Source organism: Leuciscus leuciscus (genome assembly GCF_965113295.1).
Source record: "Leuciscus leuciscus genome assembly, chromosome: 25".
In the NCBI taxonomy this organism is placed as follows: Eukaryota; Metazoa; Chordata; class Actinopteri; order Cypriniformes; family Leuciscidae; genus Leuciscus; species Leuciscus leuciscus.
In genome coordinates, this window is record NC_138724.1 from 32,024,957 (window position 1) to 32,051,568 (window position 26,612).

The following is a 26,612-nucleotide window of genomic DNA, read 5'->3' on the forward strand; positions in this document are numbered from 1 at the left end:
AGCCTCAGTTAAAGCTGCTTGTGAACCGATCATCTCTTCCTTCGAGTTAATTTATAGCAACAAATAAACATGAATGAACATAAGAAGGAATGTTGTTTTTACGCAAAAAGACGTCGGTACACTTCGTTTTTCAAGTTTAAATCCTCCAATGTTAATCTACTAACTCTCCTGACTGCTTTGGCGGACAAAATGGCGGATTATGATTGGTCAGATCGCCTGTCAATCAAACTCCCTGCGAAGGGTTGATGACGTGAAAAATAATAAAAAATTATTTGAAACTAAAGTAACGAGCCAATTTTGTAAAATGTAAGGAGTAGAAAGTACCGATATTCATGTTAAAATGTAAGGAGTAAAAGTAAAAAGTCGGCACAAAAATAAATAGTAAAGTAAAGTCAAAATAACTGAAAAATCTACTTGAGTACAGTAACGAAGTATTTGTACTTCGTTACTTCCCATCTCAAGTGAAATCAATGGTATGCTTCGCTTCATCACGCTGTTGTTCCGTGTATTGAGAACAGCCCGTTACTTGCGCACTGTGGTTGTAAATTTTTTTCAAGTTCGCACATAACTATTTTTAGGCGCAAATGCGAGTGAAATACTTGCACTGTAGAGCCCTGCAACAGACTGCAGTTTGTAATGAAACAATTCAAAAGCATTTCAAAGGCATTCTCTCTTCACACACAGAGGAGAGCGCCACAAAAATTCTGAAAGAGGAAATATCTTCCCTTCTAAACAAGGGAGCGATTCAGGTGGTCCCCCCAATCTGATTAATCAGGGATTTTACTTTCGTTATTTCCTGGTCCCAAAGAAGGACGGCACTCTCCGCCCAATCTTGGACCTCCGTGTGTTGAACAAACATTTGACAAAGTACTATTTCAGAATGTTAACTCATGGCTCGCTCGCCCGCGCCATAAAACGGAACGACTGGTTCACATCAGTCGATCTGAAGGATGCTTTCTTCCACATATGCATTTACATAGGAAGTTTCTTCGTTTTGCCTTCCTAGGCACATGTTACAAATTCACAGTTCTTCCATTTGGGCTCTCATTAAGCCCTTGGAGTTTCTGTCTGTGTGCGGAGGCTGGCTTAGCACCCATGAGAATGTCACGTCTGAGGATTTTGACATACATAGATGATTGGCTCATTATAGCTGAAACACAGGAGAACACCTGCCGTGTGCTCACACTCATCACGTCTCTTGGGTTCAGGGTGAATGTGAACAAAAGCAAAATACACCCAGTCAGACTGTGATTTTCCTGAGCTTGGAGTTGAACTGTCTGTCGCAGTTCAGAGAGGGGGCGAAAGTACAATATTGTGAATGCCTCAGGCTGCAGTGTTTTATGGTTGCATCTATCCATGTTTTGCCGCTGGGACTCCTGAGAATCCCAGCATTCATGAAATGGGTTTTGTCACTACATTTCATCCCGATACGTGATCTGTGACGCACCAGTCGCACCAGTGACGCGCCTGCTCAGCAGCTTTGCGCCACTGGAAGAGTGCAGACTTTTACGCACAGGGAACCCCTCTGGGGACGGTTATGATGCGGAAAGTTGTGACGACAGATGCATCCTTAACAGGCTGGTGTGCCACCCAGGAGGGCAGAAGGATGTATGGCTTGTGGCTGAGCAGACTACGTTCAGCACACAAATTATTTAGAGCTTATGACCATATGGAAAGTTCTGAATCATTTTCTGCTTCGCCTGCAGGGACATCATGTGCTCGTACACTGCGACAATACCACGGCAGTGGCTTACATCAACCGTCGAGGCGGTATGCGTTCACAAGCTTTTGGTGTGGAGCAGATATTTTTTCCTGCCGTTACGCGCGACTCATGTTCCAGGCATTCTGAACCTTCTATCGAGGGGGAACCCAATTTATGGAGATTGGTGCCTCCACCCTCAGATAGTGAGTATGATATGGATGAGATTCGGACAGGCAACCGTATATCTGTTCTTCTCGCTAAAGGACGTGGATGCACACCTCAGGGTAGATCCCACCCATGGCCCAAAGTGCTTCTGTATGCTTTTTCCTCCCCTGTGCCTGATAATTCCCACACTGGCCAGGGTGAGAGAGCAGGGCCTGTCTCTCATTCTGATAGCACCCAGGTAGCCAAAAGCACCATGGCTGGCAGAGATAATCCCTCTGTTATATTTCCAGCTGTGGCACCTCCCCCTCCATACAGACCTATTGTACCAAGCAAATGGGGAGATTTATCACCCACACCTGGACAGGGTGGCTCTCTGGGCCTGGCCTGTGAGAGGACGAACCTAAGCGCGCTGGTGCTTTTGCCACATGTGATTGCTACTGTACAGAATGCCAGGGCCATTTCTACAGGGTCCTTATATGGTTGTAAGTGGCAAGTGTTTGAAGGGTGGTGTAATGGGTTCTACACTAAGGGGGGGTACCTGGCGGGGATTTCTGCCTGTCACGTGAAGATAAGGTTTCCCTTAAGCCTTTTCCGGCTTTCATTCCTAAATGTTTCCCTGCGTTCACATTGGAGGTGTTGGAGCTGTCCGCTTTTCACCCTCCACCTTTTTCCTCCATGGAGGATCAGAGGCTGAATGCTCTGGTCCTGGCCATTTAAGGCAGGGACAGGACACAGTGCTTTCCGGAAGAGCGACCAGCTCTTTATTTCATGGGCGCCCCCTCACAGAGGGAGTCCCATATCTAAGCAACGCCTCTCACATTGGCTTATGTATGCTATTGCTTTGTCATATGAATCTAAGGGAGTGCAGCTCCCAGGGGACATAAGAGCTCATTCCACAAGGGGCTTAGCCACCTCTTGGGCTATGTTTAGGGGAGTGTCACTTCAGGACATTTGCTCTGCTGCCAGTTGGGCCTCTCCTCATACCATTGTGCGTTACTACCGGCTGGATGTCACCAGAATCTCAGTAGCATATTCTTTTTTAGGGGTGGGGTCTTCTTAGCTCTTACCTGCAACCCCCTTTTTCTTTTCCAATTACCCATTGGAAGTAAAAGAACAGGGATTGAATGGGCCGGCAGGCCATGCACATTCCTGTGACCAAGCATGCATTTACAATCCTTCCTGTGTGTATATACACTGAACAAAATGATCAATGCAACACTTTTGTTTTTGCCCCCATTTTTCATGAACTGAACTCAAAGATCTAAGACTTTTTCTATTTACAGAAAAGGCCTATTTCTCTCAAATATTGTTCACAAATCTGTTTAAATCTGTGTTAGTGAGCACTTCTCCTTTGCCGAGATAATCCATCCATCTCACAGGTGTGGCATATCAAGATGCTGATTAGACAGCATGATTATTGCACAGGTGTGCCTTAGGCTGGCCACAATAAAAGGCCACATTTATCATTTTGTTCAGTGTAGTTTTTGTGCAGATGTTTGCATTGATAAATAAATTTACATGTGTAAATGCTTTATGGCTGAGATATTAATGCCCCCTGAAGATTTGTGGTATGGATTTTTTTGTTCCATACCTTTACTGTATGGTCTCTCCTCATATTTTTCAGATGTGTGATCCGGCAAACACTTAGTCAGTAATGAAGCATACCTTCTTTTGTACAAGAAATGTGAGTTAATATCGAAAAGTTCAAACTTAGGAATTGCATGGGGTTTCTAAACTGAGGATGAAATCGTAACATTAGGTGCGTTAACATTGAGTGGTTTAAAAGTCCAATCCAACTGAAACTGCTCCCTGTAAACCCCTCAATCAGAACAAAAATGTCCAAACCATCTTAAGAGGGGTTTGACAAACCTTTTCGAATCCGTTCGATAGGACATGTAAACATTTGATCAGATTGAAAACTGAAACTATCCCACACTAGACATGTTATAGCCCTGTTGGGAAAAAGAGAGGATTAAAATGAAAAGCTTCGGATGGACAGTGATACAGAAAGACACTGATGACTCGTTTCAATTCAGAATCGCTTCTTTCTTTAAGGAGACAAAAACTGCACTTTGATCTGTGAAACTTTGCAGAAGGCGAAGCACTACTACTTGGGCAGAGTGATTTGCTCGCAACACCTGAGAAGCCCAGTGGAAGATGGCTGTGTCTCATGTGACCTTGTTATTTGTACATGCTGTGACTATACAAATCACAACATGTAAATAGGAAAATGTTGGCGTTATTGTGTCACTTATTGGGAGCAGTATGCTAGCTGGAGCTGTTTACCTCCAGTCTTTGTGCTAAGCTAGGCTAGCGGTGGGTGCGTCAGACAGAGTTACAGCACGCACGGAGAGGAAAAGGGTATGTATGGACTTATCTAACTCTGGGGGATACGGTGAATAAGCTAAAGTCCCAAAAAGTCGGTGTGTTCATTTAAGAACATAACCTCATATATCCTCATTCCTGTTTACATTATTATTGACGGATGGCTAACAATGTATTTTTGAGAAACTATTGGCAGCACAAATATGAATCATGTGAATGTCTATAACAAAAGGTTGTTGTTCAGTCTCACGCAAGGAAACTACACAAGTAAATGTCATCATAAAAATAGACTGGCAGAACGGAGTAAACTTTCTGATACTTTCATTTTCATTGAGGGACAAACATTTGTGAAAGAAAAAAACTATAATTTGTAGTTTATAGACTTTAAACCAATTTATTTAATTCAATAAATGCACATGCGAAATTAAAGATTTGGTTTATACAAACAAAATATTTAAATTTAAAGAAAAAGATTTTCACCCGATTATCCTTATCTTAAAAATGTATAATTTTAAATTGCAATGCAGACATGCATTTTTGTAAAGCTGCTTTGAAACACTGTGTATTGTGAAAAGTGCTATACAAATAAATGTATGTGAATTTAATTAATAATATTGACCATAAGAACTGAAGCATGTGTAATAAATTGTAGTCTACCTCGACCCAGATTCCACTGCAACACAGAATGAGCTCAAAATGGCTTAATTATCATAGAAAAGAAGAAAAAGTCAACAATTATATTGTTTCTGCACCATTTGGGTTGATCACATCCCAAACAAATAATCATCATAGAATAGGAATGAGTGTGGGACACCCGAGAACCATCCCAGACAATAGCGTCTCTCAACTTCATTAAAACATGTTTGTGAAGCAGATCAACCTGTTTTCTGTCCTACTTTATTGTTTAAATTGATGTTAAAGTTCATTTGGTTTACCAGAATTGCTTATCTGTTGGGGAACTGGACTATCAGTTATCTAATCCTGCAGGGAAAGTGTTATCATCATATTGCTGACAGTAAAACAGTGATTTTCCTTTCCATTTCTTTTAAAGTGTCTGAAATGGGAGATCATCTGTGTTTACAGTAACAGCTCCATCTGGTCATTCATGACTCCGTCATAACAGTGAACTCATGTCACTCACACACAACGTGACATTGAACACTCAGCAATTTCTCAACACTTAGGTCACTTTATTAAAGAAAAACTCTTAAAACAATGAGACTATGGATCATTTATCACTGCTTTGGCATAAAATACAATGACTACATCTTTCAAATTACATAAATTATGTTCTCATAAACCCTTATGATGCCTACAAATTCGAGGACCGTGACGTCGCCCGGCATGGCGCAGCCGGGGCCCCACCCTGGAGCCAGGCCCGGGGTTGGGGCTCGTATGCGAGCGTCTGGTGGTCGGGCCTCTCCCCATGGGGTCCGGCCGGGCTCAGCCCGAAGGAGCGACGTGGGGCCACCCCCCCACGTGGGGCCACCCCCCCACCACCTGCAGGAGGGACCGTAAGGGGCCGGTGCTAAGTGGATCGGGCGGCAGTCGAAGGCGGGGGCCTAGACAACCCGATCCCTGGACGCGGAATCTAGCTCTAGGGACATGGAACGTCACCTCTCTGGCGGGGAAGGAGCCTGAGATTGTGCGTGAGGTTCAGAGATTCTGACTGGAGATAGTTGGGATCACCTCTACGCACGGCTTGGGCTCTGGAACCACACTCCTCGAGAGAGGATGGACTCTTCACCACTCTGGAGTTGCCCATGGTGAGAGGCGGCGGGCTGGTGTGGGTTTGCTTATAGCCCCCCAGCTCAGCCGCCATGTGTTGGAGTTTACCCCGGTGAACGAGAGGGTCGCTTCCCTGCGCCTTCGGGTCGGGGATAGGTCTCTCACTGTCGTTTGTGCCTACGGGCCAAACGGCAGTGCAGAGTACCCGGCCTTCTTGGAGTCTCTGGTAGGGGTGCTGGAAAGTGCTCCGACTGGGTACTCCGTCGTTCTACTTGGGGACTTCAACGCCCACGTGGGCAGCGACAGTGACACCTGGAGGGGCGTGATTGGGAGGAACGGCCCCCCTGATCTGAACCAAGTGGTGGTCTGTTATTGGACTTCTGTGCTAGTTACAGCTTGTCCATAACAAACACCATGTTCAAGCATAAGAGTGTCCATCAGTGCACATGGCACCAGGACACCCTAGGCCGGAGGTCGATGATCGACTTTGTGGTTGTTTCATCTGACCTCCGGCCGTATGTCTTGGACACTCGGGTGAAGAGAGAGGCGGAGCTGTCAACTGATCACCACCTGGTGGTGAGTTGGATCCGATGGCGGGGGAGGAAGCTGGACAGACTCGGCAGACCCAAACGTACTGTGAGGGTCTGTTGGGAACGTTTGGCCGAATCCCCTGTCAGAGAGATCTTCAACTCCCACCTCCGACAGAGCTTTGACCAGATCCCGAGGGAGTCTGGAGATATTGAGTCCGAGTGGACCATGTTCTCCACCTCCATTGTCAACGCGGCCACTCGGAGCTGTGGCCGTAAGGTCTCCGGTGCCTGTCGAGGCGGCAATCCCCGAACCCGGTGGTGGACACCGGAAGTAAGGGATGCCGTCAAGCTGAAGAAAGAGTCCTATCGGGCCTGGCTGGCTTGTGGGACTCCTGAGGCAGCTGACGGGTACCGACGGGCCAAGCGGACTGCAGCCCGGGTGGTTGGGGAGGCAAAAACTCGGGCCAGGGAGGAGTTCGGTGAGGCCATGGAGAAGGACTATCGGTCGGCCTCGAAGAGATTCTGGCAAACCGTCCGGCGCCTCAGGAGGGGGAAGCAGTGCCCTACCAACGCTGTGTACAGTGGAGGTGGGCAGCTTTTGACCTCGACTGGGGATATCACCGGACGGTGGAAGGAATACTTCGAGGATCTCCTCAATCCCGCCGTCACGTCTTCCATTGAGGAAGCAGAGGCTGAGGGCTCGGAGGCGGACTCGTCCATCACCCAAGCTGAAGTCACAGAGGTAGTCAAGAAACTCCTCGGTGGCAAGGCACCGGGGGTGGATGAGATCCGCCCTGAGTACCTCAAGTCTCTGGATGTTGTGGGGCTGTCTTGGCTGACACGCCTCTGAAGCATCGCGTGGCGGTCGGGGACAGTACCTTTGGACTGGCAGACCGGGGTGGTGGTCCCTCTTTTTAAGAAGGGGGACCCGAGGGTGTGCTCCAACTATAGGGGGATCACACTTCTCAGCCTCCCCGGGAAAGTCTATTCCAGGGTACTGGAGAGGAGAATCCGGCCGATAGTAGAACCTCGGATTCAGGAGGAACAGTGTGGTTTTCGTCCCGGTCGTGGAACACTGGACCAGCTCTATACCCTCTACAGGGTGCTGGAGGGTTCATGGGAGTTTGCCCAACCAATCCACATGTGCTTTGTGGATTTGGAGAAGGCTTTCGACTGTGTCCCTCGCGGCATCTTGTGGAGGGTGCTCTGGGAGTAAAGGGAGTATCCCTTTGCTAGGATAGTCCGTCACTATTCACTGCATCATCATTGCACGCGCCAGACGGAGTATCCTGAATAAAAAACAGCAAAAACAAAAACAAAAACATCCAAAAACAGCATACACTCAATTTCCTCCATTGTCCTGTGTGTGTGGGTAGCGGGCGCGTCTCGCGTAAAAGATTAAGTCACGGCCAGGTACTATTGTGGAGGTACTATCTGCAATGGAAAACGGAGCGAAAAGCGAGCCGAGCCGAGTCGAGTCGAGCTGGTACTGGTAATGGAAAAGCGCCATTAGACACAAAAACTCAATGTACCTACAGGCCAACTTACACACATTTACATACTCTTTTCAAAACTATTAGTTTTTCCCAATTGCTTACACACTTAAATTGGAACTTGAAATATTTACCAAAACTTGAAAGTTATTTACCAAGTCCATAAACCAAGTCTTCAGAAATGTAATCAGAATTCCTGCTTTACACTCAGTTTACAATTTGATATCACACTTTTTGCATAACACTACAAACAGTTCAAGGCAACATCAGTTTCACCAACTGGTAGCACCCACTCCTCACAGGTGGAAACAGTTGTTGAAATGTTCACTTAGAAATCAGAGCTTTAGGGTTTACACGATAACAATGTCCTAAAAACAGAAAAGTTGCTTATGATTGCTCATTCTGTGTCATGCATCATAACTTGAATATAAACTACATACACCCCTGACACAATCCCACTTTGAGGTGATGTGAAGTTATTTGATTATATCAATAAAAGTCACTAGTAACCACATAAGATGTGATGTCATAAATGTTTTCATGTTACATGTCGTGACAGAAACACTATGCAAGATTATGTGCTGCTTTCGATACATTTCCTGTCATCTGTTTACAAGAAGAATATTATACCAATAAAATGCAGTACTAATATCCTGGAGTCAGGCTTTACTCAACCCCATTTCCAGAATAGTTGGGATATCTTGTAAAATGCAATAAAATCAAGAATCTGTGATATGTTAATTCTCTTGAACCTTTATTTAACTGATAAAAATGTACAAAGAAAATATTTCCACTGACAACCTTAATTTTATTTTGTAAATATAAACAAGTTTTGATTTTAATGGCTGCAACACACTCCACAAGAGTTGGGAGAGAGGCTACCACCGTCACACCACCTTTCCTTTTAATTAAACTTTTTAATCATTTGGGAATTGAGGATACTAATTGTTGCAGTTTTGCAAGTGGAATATTTGGCCAATCTCTCCTGATATAAGACATGTGTCAACAGTCCGTAGTCGTTGTTGCCTGATTCTTCTTTTCATGATGGGCTGTCCATCTCCAGTAAAAGACAGATCTGGACTGCAGGCTCATCTCTTCTGTGGTGTAGTCGTGTCTAGAAACCACTCAGTTTTAGCATGAGCAGAATGAGGCCTGGCATTGTCTTGCTTCCCAGGAAAGATGTCATCTTGATGCCATTAAATGTCCCTGTACAAACCCAGTATATTCCTCCACATCAGTGGTACCTTCACAGAAATGCAGGTCACCGATGCCATTTGCACTGACGCTCCTCAAACCAGGACAGATTGTTTGCTTTTGCACTCGTCGCTGATGAAAGTCTAGATGTTCCCTTTCGTCTTTGGGACTGAGAACTCGATGTCTGTTGTTCACAGTCTGAAACATGGACTCATCTGACCACAGCACACACATCTCCACTGTTTCAGAGCATCTGAGATGAGCTCGAGCCCAGAGAACTCACCAGCATCTCTGCTTTGAACAGATGTAGAGCTTTCTCCTTTCCTCAAAGAGACTCGAGTGGCATTACTTGATGCAGCGTCAGACTGTGTTCAGTGTTCTCTAGAGTACTCCTGAGCACATGAGGCTTTATTAAACACAGGAACATGATGGTTTCTCATGCAGAGTGTGGTGAGATCTGGTATTACTCTCACTTTCCTGAATAACCCCTGGTATCACTGTGTCTAGGTGGTCTTTTGCTGTCAGGTCAGAATAGATACAACTCCCTCATTAGCTTGTTATAATTTATACCAGTAAATCTAGGTGTAGTCCCTACACTCCCAGGAAACAATAATAAACATCATTTACTAGACATATGAATAAAAACCATGCTTACCATCCAGCAGAACTTCTCTTGGAATCCTTGTTTTCTTTGTTTAGAAAAGGATCAATAAATTGCTCTGTCTATTGCTTTTTAGAACTGTTTGTAATAGCTGAAGTAAAAACTTAACAGTGATTGTCTTTTAGAAATAAAAATTTATTTATACAAAAGATTAAAACACTGGTTACACAAAATTAAAACTCGTAGCAAATTAAAAAGAAAATGTTACAGGTTATAAAACTTCAGCTTATTCAATCTCAACAGGGCAGTCCTGTATGAGTGAATATTACAAAGGCTAATTACCTTGATGCAGCTCAAGCAATTGGAGTAAATACGAACTTGTTCTCATCCGAGGTTTCTCAAGTTACAATAATACAGCAGAGCAAAATTAAACCAAACGAAATTCAGCTAGATTTAAACTAGAAGAGATTTGATTTCTCTCTAGGGATGCAATCGACATCAAAATCAAAAATGCAGCAACGTACAGTCAAAATGCAGTCATATTTATACGGAACTGGGTTACATTGTTCTAATACAGTTTCTTGGGTTTTTTCCAGAGGAACTCAGTCTCATGACTGAGCCTTGCAACATCAATCGTCTCTTGCTTCAGACGGGGGTTTTCGCTGATATCTCTGTTTCCCATATATGGGTATTCTTGCGTCCTTTCCGTCCTCTGCGCTTTGGACTTCTATGTATGTGTGTGCGTGCATATGTGTTTGGAAGTGTATTTGTAGGTTCGCAATACCTATTAAAATTCACAAATCCTGCTACACCCCCTCTCGAACGTACAATGGCACTTTCATGTACAATCCTCCTGTCAATTCCATTATGCTGCTCTCTAAGAAAATTCCTAGGGTAAATCACATCAAGTTCATCAATTTTAACTTTAAAAACAAATTGCGTTGGAATAATGAAGTCTAAGCAACACTCATGAAACCTAAATACTAATTGACTTTCCCGATGGAAGAAACCCATCGTCACTCTCCCGTGCTGGGTCAACAGACTCTCCATGCTTCTGCGGAACCACCGCTGGGACACAGGTTTCCACCTGAACGAGTCCCGGTGTCTCGGGGCCTGATCCAATTTCACCAGATCCTCTGGGTACAGAGCCAGCTCGGAACCACTGTCCGCCAAGCTCTCGTCCAACACTCTCAGCTCCCACCGGGCTTGTGTCAGGCGGTGAAGACAAATCTAATGGATCAATCACATTTGCATAAACAAATCGCCCGTTAGCACGTGCTTGTTTAGTACAAAACCCCGAGACCACCTTATTTTTCCATAGGTAGGTCTGAATGTCAACACAGCACGTAGTCTTGGTCACACGTTCCCTGTTCCCAATTAGTAGTTCAAGTGCGTCATCTAAATCGATGATCAGCCATTTCATCGCAATGATAAATCTCATTGCATCATAGGTTAAGTAATGAGTGCAGCCTGGACCAGTAAAGTCAGCCCCTCGATCATAAAAAGCAAATGTTTTCATTTCGGCCATGTAATAACCCTTGGAAAGTATACATGATGGACAGAAGTTCTTAAACTCAAAACAATCCCGTTTGTATGCTTCAATTTTCAACGGGTAACATTTAACCTCTAAACATTCATCACACACTTTATACATCCCACATCCGTTGGCAAGTCTCCTGTCTCCTGGACCCTATAGCAATAACACAAAATAAAACAATCGCAAATCAACTGTTGTTATTACCTCCTAGGCACAGTATCCCCAAAATTCTCATAAAATACTAAGTAACCACATATAAAACTTAATATTTCCCTTTTTATCTTCAATAAAAATAAAAGAAAATACAAACAAAGATTAATAAATCAAATCATAAAAAATTTGAAATAATCTAAAATCATGTAAAATGGCACTAAGTTGCCTTTCTGCAACTTTCATTTGAAATTATAAACGAAAGAATAAACCAAAAAAAAAAAAAATTCATAATAATTTTTTTTTTTTCAAATAATAATAATGAACATAAAACAAAATTATCATCGTGGAAAAAAAAAGTAATAAAAAAAAAAAAATCCATTTTTTTTTTTTTCAACTTGTCTGCCAAAGCAAGACAAAATCATAAGATCAGATCAACTTAAAACAAGATCATAATTAGGAATCATTTCCCCCATATTGTCAATCATCCATGCAAGAAAGCAAACAAAATAAAATGGTGATTGATCAACAAATCAAAACAAAAATCAACTCAAAGTAAATGAACCCCTAATCCTATATGGTCTATAGAACCAACAACTTATTTTCTACATCTGTCTAAAAATTTAAACATTAATGAATAATCATTGATCCCAACCAAGATACCCAGAAAAAATAACTTTGGTTCGTTCACTTTTTTGGAAGTCCCCGCCATTAATAAAACAATAAAATACAGTATCGCCAGCTTAATCACTAGTGGTCTTAAAACTGTATTTCTTCTATAGCTAATGATAACCAAAAATGTGTAGGTAAGGAATGCCAGTCCCAAACCAACATATTTAAGCCAAATCATTTTAATATAGCACTGTGTTAAGTTATACACAGCGATGGCCACGGCAAATATCATAACTGCGATAATTCCCTTAAAGCCAAAAATTTTAATATAACGAGAACTTCGAAGTAATTGGGAAATTAAAATTAACACTAATGAAAAGTCATTAAGAACATTATATAAGGTCAGGCTTAAGCACATCAAGACTATTTGTTCTGACATGCGACTGGTCAATATTCCAGTAAGCCAATAGGAAATCAACCAAAAATTTACAGAGATAATACTCACAATCTCCTTTGGAGATTCGTCGCAACGCCATGTAGAATTGGTGCTATTGCCTGCCATCATCCCAAGTACTATTTCTCAAAGATTTAGAATTGAAAAGGCCCGAGGTTCCGTCTGCAACCGTCAAATTCTGTAATCTTGTCACTCCCACAGACCTCCTTATAGCCCCTCTCGCTATACAGGTCACACCTCCGTCTCCAGCTCACTTGCTGTTTGAGGAAGTTAGGCCTTCCTGCTCCTCACTGGTTTTTGCTGAAACAGACACTTTCGAAAGTTTCCTGCACACCAGCCCCAGTTTTGTCGATTTAAACACCATTACTAATATGACAATTATTACTATGATAATTGTTAAGCAGATAATCACTATTTTTATGTAGTATCCATATTGTACTATTAGGTCCCAAACAGAGACCGCAAAATCCTTCACATTATCTACAACCCATAAAATAGCTTTTTTCTGAATTTTCCAATATACCGTAAAAATATCCCCCCTATTCGGTTTAATTAATTGGGCACTTAGATCTGCTACGTACACCCATGCCGGTCCAACGGAAAAACCCTCGGTAAAATCATCGATTGGAAAGAAAAATCCTTTTAATTCAGATTCGCTATTAACCAGCCTGGCTAGAGCGCATTTTTTCATGACCTGATTCTGTGCAATCATCATCAATGGAGCCGCACTAGTTATAGAACTAATGTCGTACCAAGCTTTAGTGCTACCAACCCTCGTAGCCCCTATTCTCATTAGATCTTTAAAAGTACAAAATATATGTTCTTCCTCATGCATCCAAGATATATTAGGACTAAACCTTGTTCCTGGAGTTTTGACCTTCCATGAGTCAAACATCTCAGAGCTACAATACTGCTCTTTACCTGGGAACCATAAATATTTGACATCCTCATCTCGTCTAAATTCAAACCTGCCTAAACCAAAATTCCATGAACTGGATCTAATCTTTTCTTGATCATTATCCAAAATCTCCGGCCTCAGGCTATTTCGTGAGAACGGTTGAGATGTTTTAATATCAAATTTTGACGAGGCCATCATGACTCTATAATTACCATGTCTCAGTTCCGATGGTTTCATCATTGGTATGTAATATTTAGTACTCCAATAACCGTGCGCTATATTGTGACTGTTAAGTCCCACAGTTCTATTACGTCTATAGTAAAATGTTATTGGGAATATGTCTTCATTAGCTTTATGATTATTAAATGACCTCCACGTTATCGTATGATTGCTGGTCTTATCTAGACCCATCGCAACTGGAAAAACGTCCCATTCTCTGTATAAAAAGTTTGATAGGCCAATCCATCTCAAAGTCCCCTTATTACTTGCATCACTATGGTTCTTCCAGATGCCTTGATTGGTATGGGTAACTCGGAGAATACTAGACCAGCCCATACAATACAGAACAATAGCCGATCTATATTGCTGTTCAGTAATATTATTTAAAATATATTCCATAATACCCGAATGGTTCGCCAGCTCTAACGACAATCCAGGCCTAGGGCTATAATTTAAAGTCACTGGATGGAGTCTACTGCCTCCTACCCCGTTTGCCCACAAGGTGTCATTAATGGTCCATGTCATACGTTGACCTTCTGCTTTCACCATGTCATGATCTGGGTCCTGTAATCCCATCCATTCATGCCACAGCTTAATAATGTTAGCACCATGCTGCTCAAAAACTTTATCATCCCATATCGAGGTGTCATTCAAATAACACACCCATGCAGATGTCGTCTCATAAGCAGACATACAATGTTTATCAATGTCATACCAAAACTGATTCTCAGGTATATCACTTAGGAATTTATTTTTCTTCAGAAACGGACATTTCTTGTGATTTTCGCACATTTCAATGGGCATAATGAGCTTCTCACATGTCACCCATTCTAATTCCACATAAGCTGGTTTAGGTCTATTTTTGTATACACCAATTATCAATACATACGGGTTTAGGCCCTTAGGCCAATAGCCTTTTTGCACTGGGTTCCGATTATCCATATTATTCCATGTATTCTTACTTATCAAATATTTAGAGCCGTCTGAAGCGGATCTTCCACTCCGCCCTCTGCTCTTTCTTTTATCATTTATTGTCATGGCAATAGATTTTTCAGAACTATCCTTTCCCAGCCAAGATCTCTTCACTATTGGGACAACAGTTTTAGTCAAACAATCCCAATCATCCATTTTCGTGATCTGTAGAATTGGACTATTCCACAATCTATATACAACCATGGTAGACGTCAAATTAAAGACATCCGAAAGATTATACTTAAGGCCCTGTAATTTGACATGTGTCTGATTATATCCTTTCAAGTAATTCCATCGTAACCTAGTTTTATTATTAACAATCTTGTTTCCATAAAGCTTAGGTCCTTTTGTGGCACTCCTACGCTTAGTACCTGTGCAGTTCCAGAATGACTTGTCTATATCGTTTATAAATCCTTTAAACATATTCTTTATCATTTTTGGACCATATATAGTACCATCAAAATTCACAGTTTGATTGTAACATATTTTTGGTACAAGTTTCTCAACAACAGAACAGGAGGCTACTCCTACCTCATTTGTTTGATTTTCTACTGTGATTCCAAAACCAACTATAAGGAGACATACTACCAGAACCATCTGTAGGGCTAACAGGAACAGTCCTACTTCACTTCGAACACGAAGTAACTCCTGATACTTCCTCCTTAGTCTGCTTCCTCGTTTCACCATACTGTTGCTGAAAAACACAAAAAGATATAGATGCACAAAAAAACCTCCTAAGCTTTCCCTATCTGCCCTTTTAGCCATGCGGACATTCTGCTCAGTTTGTTAGGCTTTTTGATGTTCATCCTTTCAACTTTAACCCCCTCTATTGATTTGCCTATGCCTAGGTAATCAGAGGTGGTGGTGATAAAAGCTTTCACCTGCCATAATTCACTTTTCCTTTGTGAATCAAGCTTAACTTTAATTCTAACTGTCCCTAAGAAGGTCTGTTGTGACCTTGCTCTGACAGTCAACGAGGTTTCCCTTACAAAATGACTATATTCTCTAGGCATATATATAGGAAATTCCTCCTGAAAGGACATTTTGGTCATCAATTCAACAAGTAAGTCATGCACATTTGATTCCTTATACATTCCTTCCTCTTTATACTGAATTGAGCAACCATTGTCATAAAATGGATCCCTCACCACCGTTTTCCAACGGTTCAGGTCAGTATCCCTTGACAGCGTTTTATCCAAAACACTATTTTTCAACAATGGATCAGAATCCAATGGCATTGGGCCACCAGAACTTAACAGCCTTTCCCAAAGGAAGGCTTTCTCTGTATTACAGACCAAAGCCAAGGGATTCACTTCCCAGTTATTCATAATTTTATCATCAATTAAGCAGCCTAGACTTGTCTCAGTTTTTCTAGACTGCCAAACTTCCTTTAAACTGGTAATTTTTAACCATCGTTTTCTTAACATTAACTTGCACCTTGGACACTTATTCAGTTGTCCTTGGTTGTCTAGAGTACATTTACACTCTTGACCTCTGAGACTCAACTGTATCTTACAGTCTATGCATGTTTTACAACCACAATTTCCCGTGGTTAATTCATATTGCCAGACTGACCAACGTTGTCTGGACAACCGGCACGATCCACAAATGCTTACATCTCCCAGTGAACACGGTCCTACGGACCTGTCCGAACAAAACCATTTTGGCATAATAGTCATTTGGCTTCTAAGCCAATGCTGACTTTCTCTGACCTCCCTAGGTCCTTCCCAGAGGAGTTGACAAACATCCTGTTTGCCACAGATCACACAGTCAGTAGGTTTCCTTCGGGTTGTTGCAGTTCCTGTAACACAGTCTTTATGCCATATCTTTACTAAGAAAGAGTCACTAAAGTCTTTACACACTACAACAGTGCCCTCTGCTGGACACTTAGCGTCCGTCTGGAAACTTACTTTTGGCCTGTATACCTTACTCATGTTCAACAAATTAATCTTTGCTTTTCACAAGCTTTCTGATGGACCAAATCCCGTTAGCTTCTAATCTAACAGTAGTATTTGAAGTTAATTCAACTACTTTGTCCTCAGTCCCCGTTTTGCTACGGAAACGTCCCTGTTTTTGCTTTAATAAGATAAATACTTTATCTCCTACCGTGAACGGGTTTTTGCTTGTGTCGGCTGGTTCACAAGTTCTATTAGTCTTCGTGACCCTATAATTAAGGAAATGGGTGCATTCATTAATTAAAGTATCCCACTCACCTAGGCCTTGATTCTTGACAAACCACTGTTTAGCCGATTTGATAGCCCGTTCCGCGCAGCCATTGCTGGACGCTTCGTACTTAACCGACTTAATTAAAGTAATACCCTGCTCTTTGCAGAAGGTTTCTACTTCACGACCGGTTAAATTATGCGCATTATCCCCTCTCAGACGTTGTGGCGTTCCACGGTATCTAATCCAAGTCTTTAGGCTGTCTACTACAACTGCACTTGTTGCTTGCTGACATGGATAAAGTTGTATAAAGTTAGAGCAATTGTCCACAATAATTAAGAAATAAACGTTCTTCCTCTTTGTCTTCGGAAAAAGAGGCCCAGCGAAGTCTGCACTTATTTCAACATTCTCCTTATCAGTTTTGATTTTTCCAAAATCATGATATATACTGGTCATCACTTTCCTACAATCAGGACAGTTAAGCTTAATCTTTTGATAATTAGTTTTCAAGTTCTGAATGTGTAGGCCCATCTGCTGACAGTATTTCGCAAGATATGTTGTTGAAGGGTGAAACAGCTCATCATGCAGTTTCTGCAGCAAGTCCCCTTCACTCTGTTTAGTAATCGCACGTATGCGTATGTATTGGTCAATTTCCTTATTTCCAACCGCTGCAGGCGTTGTCTGAACTGTGTGGCTTGATTGATGCAATACTTTAGGTTTCACAACCTTGTAATTTTCACTTATGCTCTTCCACAATTCTGCCTGTGCTAACGGTTTGCCTTTAGCGTTATTGAAACTATTAAGTTCCCACCTATCCAGGTGTTCAATTAATCCTAAATACGTGTATTCGCTATCTGTGATTAATAAACACCTAACGTGATTATTAGTTCTCATGTGCGATAACGCCTTAGCAACTGCAGTAACTTCAGCTTCCTGAGCACTTTTGTCATCCTCTAGCCTTCCCTTTTCTCTGTGGATTATTTTACCTCTCAATTTCACCAGAAAACCCCACCACGTTTGTCCTTTCTCTGAGCTTCCGTCAGTAAAATAGCACAAATGTGCTGGGTTAATCAAAGTCTTTTTCTCCTTTTTAGGAGTTTTTTCATGCCTAAATTCTATCTGATTGTCACTGATTAATTTAGTCCATTTTGACCAGGTAAAAGTGTGAACACGCTTATTTTCATTCACTAAATTCTTCGCTTCCCTGGCCAATAATTCAATACCTTCACTTTTGGCAATGACTATTATAGATCGTTCTGCAGCCAATGATTTAATGATCAGCAAATTTCTCGCTACCGTGGCTAATATATCTACTGCAGACAAATTCTCTTGTTTCCTCTGAGTAGCTGGTTTTTCATGAGAGATAAACATCACTGGGCTTTTACTATTACCTTCATTGAATAACACAACTTCCATTTCTTCGGCTGTGTTATCAATTTTGACTATGAGGTTTTTGTCAGGATCTCTTCTGATGATCCTCCCAGAATTTAAAGCCATTTCTATGATTTCACATTTGATTTTCTCAAGGTTTTCGTTCCACTTAAAATCTTCTCCTGAAGTGGCTTTATACAGCAGTTTTGCTTTAGCACTATAACCAGGTATTAAATCTCTTACAAAATTTAATCTTCCTAAGAGACTTTGTAATTCTCTCAAGTTCGTTATAGTTTTATTTTTTAATTCAATTAATTTTTCCTGGGTTGATTTAGCTATACCTCGGTCCTCACCTGATATTTCAAACCCTAGGAAGTCAACCTTTTCTTTTCCCAACTCTAATTTCTTCAAGTTCAAAAGAAAACCTGCATCTGTCAGTCTTTTTAACGTTTCTGCCAACACCTTCATATGTTCGTCCACTGTCTGAGTGGCTATTAAAACGTCGTCAACATAAACCGTAATCGGCAATTCCTGTAAAATCTCTAGAATCGAAGCCTGAAATACGTTTGGAGCATTGCGTAATCCCTGAGCTAAACGGTTGAAGACGAATTGTCTGCCCTCATAGGTAAAGGCGGTCCGCCCTCGACTTTCCTTTGCTAGTGGTATTGACCAAAAACCATTAGCTAAGTCGATTTTAGACAATATCTTGCCACCATTCAAACCGTTTGTCGCGTCCCGCGCATTTATTAAATACCTGGTATCCGGTACCGTTAATTTATTCAAAGCCTTGTAATTACAAACTAAACGCCAAGAACCATCCCCCTTGGCCACGCCCTGAATCGGGGAATTAGTAGGACAATTTTCTCCTATACTTATTACCCCTTTTTCCAATAATTCATTTATTGTTACTCCTATTTCTTTATATGCTGCTTTATTTAGAGGGTATTGCCTCTGTGGTGCTGGAATTCCACCTACAATGGTATGTTCGTATTTGTCGGACAATTTTCCGCAATCATTTTTGCTTTTTGCATAATGATTTTTATATTTTTCCAACAATTTTCTCAGCTCTACCTTTGGTAATAGGGTCTCGTTTATAACCCTATTCATTTCTGACTCCAGGTCGACCGGTTTAAGCCATCTAATTATTTTGTCAGAATCAGTAATCTTTTCATTCATCTCTTTAATAAGAATGGCATCCTTTAGACACATCAAATTCGAGCTGTCTAATATGCAATGTAAACCCTGCCAATAATACCTATCTCTGGTTACTGGCTTCATTTCATTACTAAAACCAAAAACCCGGTATTTTCCTTTTAACTTAACTGCCCCTTCGGGTAATTTTGTTACTGTCGTTACCTCAGCTCCCGTATCTAAAAGAAATCTGATACCATTATAATTAATAAAAAATTCTTGGTCTTTCGATTCTTCCACTAAACTAGAGGCAATGGTCGCTTTTCCTGGAGCTTTTATGTCCTATTGTTTTTTCTCTCTCTCTGTTCTATTGGTTTTGACAGTGCGTGTCCTTTCTTGTCTTGGTTCTGCTTTTTTGTTCCTCTTTTCGATATGGGCCTTTCTCTGTTCTTCGTTCATTTTTGCCCAGTCTTCTGGTTCAATATATTTGTTATTTCTTTCCGGCTTTCTATTCTGCACTTTTCTGGTCTCTGGTTTAAATTTCTTATCTATACTCCTCGTAAAATCATTTCTCTGAGGTTTCATTTTATTCCCCTCACTGGATTTTGGGTTAAACTTCTTGAAATCAGTCTTTGGTTTGACCCTAACCCCCTCTGCTGGTCTGCTTTTGAATTGACCTTGTGTTTCTTTCAACTTCTTCCTTCTTTTGCATTCTCTGTCATATCTTGCTGCAAATTTAGATAGCTCTGTCCAATCAGTCTCTGATCCCCAGCTTGCTATCACCTGGCAGCCCGGCAGTTCAGGAGCTAGTTTCTTCAATTTGGCTACCATTTCCAGCTCGGTCCAGCCTTCGCTGGCTTTATAAGAAATATAAGGCCACAGACCTGTAGCTTTTACTGATTCTACTTCTTCTCTAAATTCCTCTTCCTCATCTGTCCCTAAGACTTGTGCATGATGGGCATTTAGGATTTCTAGCTTTAAAGATAATCCTGTATGGAATTTAATCATTTGCTCTATCAGTGATTTAGTAGCATTTATGGATTTTCCTAAATCAGCTACCATTTTTGCTTTTAGCATTTTATCATCCTTTGCACCTGGAAATCTCATATTCTGTAACATCTGAATTGTAGTAATGCCATCACCCTTGGCCTGTCTCGATGGACCACGCCTGGGCTTAGGAGTCATTTCTTTTTTAGATGTCCCCTCTTTTCTTTCTCTTTCCTGCCGTGCAACGGCCGCTACTAGAGACAGATCTATCTGTGTGCTAATCAGAGAGGGCACTTCCTGACTGTCACTCTCCCCCTCCGTGTCAGACTCTGACCTCTCAGATTCAGACACAGAATCAGAAGGTTCCTCTTTTTTAACCTCCCTTTGATCATATTTCTCATTACTATCCTTTTTGATAGTTCTTTTATTTAAGTTATCGCCCTGATTTGACTTTTGTTGTTTTCTGGGCGCTTTTTCTTTATTAGGTGGTGCTTCCTGGTGTGTGGCTTCTCTGAGTTTCCACACATCATTAACTGTTGGTTCCTGTTTTTCTTTTTTCTGTTCGCCTAATAACAAGTAACACAAAGATTTTTGCATGCAGTCTAGCTGTTCTGCCAGCATATCTAATTTTGCCTTAGAACTAGTTCCGGGCATATCCAGAATTTCATCTGGAGTAGGTCCGCAAGCTAGTTTAACTATTTTCTGCATCGCTCCCTTTACAGCTGATAACTGTGAATCTCTGGGAGCAAAAATGAGACCAGGACATGTCAAAAATGTCCTTCCTCCCAGCCTGTCATGTTCTCTCTGATGAGAGCTACTTCGCCTCTCGCGAGATTGGCTTCTAGATTTTTTGTAATTAATAATCTTTCTTCGAGGTATTTCCTCATCCTCAGTATACTCTGAACTCGAGCTTCCTTCTGACTCTTCATCTACTTTTATTTGATATCTTTCTTTGTTTTTTCTATCTGTAGATGTTTTATAGGGCCTAAAACCTGTCTTTTCTTTTTCCCATGTTTCTTCCCCTGTTATCAGGGGACTGAATCCGGCTAATATATTTTTACGTTTAGGAATAGCTCCCGTCTCTACCGTCGTCATGTCAAAGTTTAAACCTACATGACCATAGTCACTTCCAGCCGCTCCCTCCCTGTCAGTGTATTCTGAAGGGGTGGGGGAGTCAGCCGTGATTAAAGCGTCTGGGTCAGGAACACCGTTCCTGGTAACTCTTATGTCGGTCCCTTTAATTATTGGTACAGTAATATCACTATCCCCAATTTCAACGGTAACCTTTTTACTTCTACTTTTATGGCCTACTACCTGGACTAATTTACTTAATCCAGCTTCATTAGAAGTATATAATGTATCATCAGTAGCCAGTAGTTCCTCATTACCTACAAGCCCTGCATCTTTTAATTTTTTTATTTAATTGGTCTTGCGATAGCAAAGTAATGTTGGTTATTTTTTCCATGACTGTGTGAATCTGTACACTCCTCTGAGGCTCTTTTTTGGTAACAATCTCTTTATATGAGGTTTCTAGTTTAGGTACTCTATGGTCCTACAGCGCTGCCTCTGAGATCTCTTGTTACCTCTGTCGTGCCCAACCAACAATCTTATCTCAGGCGTCCCCGAGATATTTACTGAGGTTAGGAGGAAATAACTGTTTCAGTAACTTCCTCAAAGCACTAAGGAGACATTGTTTTGCATTTGGATTTAGCCGTTGTCTTAGTTTTTTGAAAACTATTGTTCCCTTAGGTTCTTGTGGGTTTTATTGGGCAATTAGACATTGACCCAATCCCGGACGAGCCCCCATGTGGTGAGATCTGGTATTACTCTCACTTTCCTGAATAACCCCTGGTATCACTGTGTCTAGGTGGTCTTTTGCTGTCAGGTCAGAATAGATACAACTCCCTCATTAGCTTGTTATAATTTATACCAGTAAATCTAGGTGTAGTCCCTACACTCCCAGGAAACAATAATAAACATCATTTACTAGACATATGAATAAAAACCATGCTTACCATCCAGCAGAACTTCTCTTGGAATCCTTGTTTTCTTTGTTTAGAAAAGGATCAATAAATTGCTCTGTCTATTGCTTTTTAGAACTGTTTGTAATAGCTGAAGTAAAAACTTAACAGTGATTGTCTTTTAGAAATAAAAATTTATTTATACAAAAGATTAAAACACTGGTTACACAAAATTAAAACTCGTAGCAAATTAAAAAGAAAATGTTACAGGTTATAAAACTTCAGCTTATTCAATCTCAACAGGGCAGTCCTGTATGAGTGAATATTACAAAGGCTAATTACCTTGATGCAGCTCAAGCAATTGGAGTAAATACGAACTTGTTCTCATCCGAGGTTTCTCAAGTTACAATAATACAGCAGAGCAAAATTAAACCAAACGAAATTCAGCTAGATTTAAACTAGAAGAGATTTGATTTCTCTCTAGGGATGCAATCGACATCAAAATCAAAAATGCAGCAACGTACAGTCAAAATGCAGTCATATTTATACGGAACTGGGTTACATTGTTCTAATACAGTTTCTTGGGTTTTTTCCAGAGGAACTCAGTCTCATGACTGAGCCTTGCAACATCAATCGTCTCTTGCTTCAGACGGGGGTTTTCGCTGATATCTCTGTTTCCCATATATGGGTATTCTTGCGTCCTTTCCGTCCTCTGCGCTTTGGACTTCTATGTATGTGTGTGCGTGCATATGTGTTTGGAAGTGTATTTGTAGGTTCGCAATACCTATTAAAATTCACAAATCCTGCTACAAGAGCCATCTGAGGGGTCAAAGGTCACGCACATTTATAGGTTCAAAGCTGCACTTGAACACACGAGAGAACTACATTTTAGAAACGTCTTTTCTTTATGATATCATGCTTAATATTGTTTCACTTATTATATATGAAAATAGCTCTCCTTTTATTTTTGGAAGGGGATTTTAATATTGAAGGGTTTGTTTCTCCAGTTACATTCCTTTGAATTAGCTGATAGTTATAGATCAGTCTATATATTTTAAATTTATACAGTATATAATTGTGTTTTGCTGAGTCCATCATGATATGCTGTAGTTTTACTGTCATGAAGACTGGTTTACAGGCCAAGTTTAAAGAACTATGACATTAATATGACATAGATGACATCATTTCTCCACAGGAAACAGGACTGAACTCGTTCAACTATAGTCTAGATGACAAAAACAATTAATTCTCCATTTTCACATTCATCACACACTTGTGTATATGTTTGTGTGGTCAGTTATACTGGTTATAGTAAATGACCGCATCTGGGTTTGCTCAAATGTCTCTTTGGAAATCATTCAGAATCACGTGTGAGAATTACAGACAGTTTCAGGAGAAGTAATACAGTACAATATTGTCTAGTCAAACATCTACCATGATGAAAGCTGTCAGTTAATTAGGGTATATTTAGGTCTATAACAGGTCTGGGTATCACCTTATAGATGAACAGAACTTTTCCTGTAAAGCTGCTGATTCTTCAACATCAGCTGACAACAGACGTCAAGCTGAACAGTGGAGGAGAATACAGGCTAGTTAAAAACACACAGATTGATAAACAAGCATGTCATGTTTGTCAGAGAAGATTATCTATTTATGTACAAATTTCAATTTTGTGATGTATCAATTTGAAAAATTTGCATATATTGCAATAATATATATTTGATTACTATTTGCTTATTAGATTGTTTCATTAGCTCTGCAATTGTGACATTTCTTTGACATAGGCAGGATGTACAATTATGCCATTTGTGAATCCCAATCTTTAGCTAAAGACTCTTGAGATCCTGAGAGTATATCCGTCTATCAGAAGGTTTTTTACTGTCAGTTTGGGAGACAAGATGACGCCACATATCTGTTCTAACTTATGTTCGTATAAAGTGAGCGTGAGGCCACAGAATAATTCAAAAGAGTTGAAAGAAGCAGTAGTACAGGTGATTGTCAGTTATTATTCCGAAATATTTGACCTCTGAATGCTGCGATTAATCAGAATCAGAAAGTTTTGCAGAGGGTCTTACAATAATACAAATAAATGTCTGGATTTTCTCTGGACTTTGTCTGAACATGCAGTAATGATCATTTAGATGGTGAAAGACTCTTAAAATTAAGTCATGGAGAAACTGTGTTCAGATCCCAGATATTACATACAATAAACTAAGCACATATGATTTAGTTTCCTTTATGAATTCACTGACTTGATTTCCTTCGCATGTGCTGATTCAGATAGAAATGGATGAGACTGACAGCTGGCAGTGAAGTTAAATAATGACGGAAGTATAATAATTTAAAATTCGTTGAACATTGTATGTGAATTTGTTTTTGAGACAAGTTGACCAACGCACTGGGACAAATCAGCAATAACTGAAAACATTTAACTCTGAAAGCCAATTATAAGTGAAGGTCAAGGTGATCTTTATTAACCCACAAGGGGAAATTCATGTGGTCATTCATTATGCGCCCTTGTCACAACATATTCTCTAAAAACATAGACACCACAGTCAAACCAGTAAACATATATTAAAAAAAGAAATAACAATGACAGAAATGAACAGTGACAATATAAAAGAAATGACAATACGGCAGAAATGACAATCACAATCCAACATCTAACGTTAAAAATGACTAATATTATCAGGTAGCTAAAACTGTGATAGCTTGCGATGTGCTTGATCATTATACAATCTGATCGCTGTAGGTACAAATGATTTATTGTACATTTCTGTTCTAAGTGAAGTGACATGCGAAGGCCGAGTGTGGTAACACACATTCTCTGAATTTAACCCATCCAAGTTAGTGCACACACACATTAGGAGCAGAGAAGTGCGTTGATCAACCTTCGGGTTACCACCACTAGGCCACAACTGCCCCAAGACCATCTGAGATGAGCTCGAACAGATGTATAACTTTCTCTTCGTGTAACAGATTCAAGTTGCATTTTTTGATCAGAGCACATGTGGCTGTATTAAACACCGTAGCATGGCGGTTTCTCATGCAGAGCCGTCTGAGGGATCAAAGGTCACGCACATTCAACAGAGGTCTCCTGCCTTACCCTTAATCGACAGATTTTTCTGGAGTCCCTGAATCTTTTCACAATATTATGTATGGTAGTACCCTGGTAAACCAGAGTTCTCGCGAGAGCACAAGTTGAATTTGCTCAGCGAGTTACTCTGGTGTCGAGCAATGGAGCTCATTAAATATGCCCCTCGATCTGAGCTGCACCAATCACATCGGGTTATCTGATATAGGCGGGCCAGAGGCGAGCTAAACAGATGACGACAGCGCTGTGATGTCGAAGTCATCAGTAAACATTGCAAGATGCCTATGGATGAATAGCAGTGGTTTGAAGCGGCTTTGGCCGCTACAATGAACGAGTTAGACTTGGCTTTTTCCCAAAAGAGGAACAGAAGACGGCGCTCGAATCGTTCCTTTGCAAGAAGGGTGTTTTTGATGTTTTGCCGACCGGAAGAGTCTAATCTACCAGTTAGCTCCGCTGGTAGCTAAGCGTATGGGGTTTATTGTTGTGATTGGTCGTAGTGTTATCCAATTGCGTGCTGTGAGATTTTCAAATGCATGCATGGTGCCGCCCCTCGAGCTGGCCGGGTTTCATTGACCGACACCAGACCATTAATCTTTTAGATTTAGGTCTGGATTTCCAGGCTAGTATGGTAGATGGTGAAAGACAGATTCTTTGCAATCTTGCACTGAGAAATTAGATTTTTTTATTGTTTAACAATTAAATGAAATTTGGCACAAAGTGATGAGCCATGACACATCTTTGCTTGCAAAGACAGAGCCTTTGGTTTGCTCTTTTCAAGTCTCCTTTATTTATATAGCGCTTAACACAATACAGAGTGTTTCAAAGCAGCTTTACAGAGATAACAGGAGAATAATGCAACAGAGTTAGTTTCTGCTGTACAGTATCTAGAAGAAAATAGTCATAGTCCAGCTTAAGTTCAGTGTTGATTGAATTCAGAAATGTAGTTAATTTATTTATCTATACAGCCGCTCTGAAGAAAACAGTGATGTCAGCGTCAGTACAGTCAGATCAATAATAATAATATATATGATATATTTAAAATACAATAATAATATTGTTGAATATTAAGAAATTTAAGAATATTACATTTTCCACCCAATAACCGGCTCATTGTGGACCGTTTCAAAAGAGTTTAACTTGGATATTATAAAAACGTTTCACTTTTGTTAAGCCTCCATCCCAATGTTTCTGGAGTGTTGCAGCATCTAAATCCAAATGTGTTTATATTTATAAAAATACAATTCATTTGGCCAGTGAAAACATTGGACATTTTCTTTGTACTTGTGTCAGACAGATAAAGGTTCAAGAGAATTTACAAATCACAG

At 40.7% G+C, this 26,612-nt stretch overlaps 1 protein-coding gene and 1 long non-coding RNA gene across 2 annotated transcripts in view; one reads left to right on the forward strand and one right to left on the reverse strand.

Annotated features, from left to right (window-relative positions):
- Window positions 1-26,612, forward strand: part of LOC309491201 (stonustoxin subunit beta-like) — a 141,544-nt gene that overhangs the window by 31,286 nt on the left and 83,646 nt on the right. The window lies entirely within an intron of this gene.
- Window positions 1-26,612, reverse strand: part of LOC309491306 — a 227,879-nt gene that overhangs the window by 15,873 nt on the left and 185,394 nt on the right. The gene's annotated exons all lie outside the window — the stretch shown is intronic.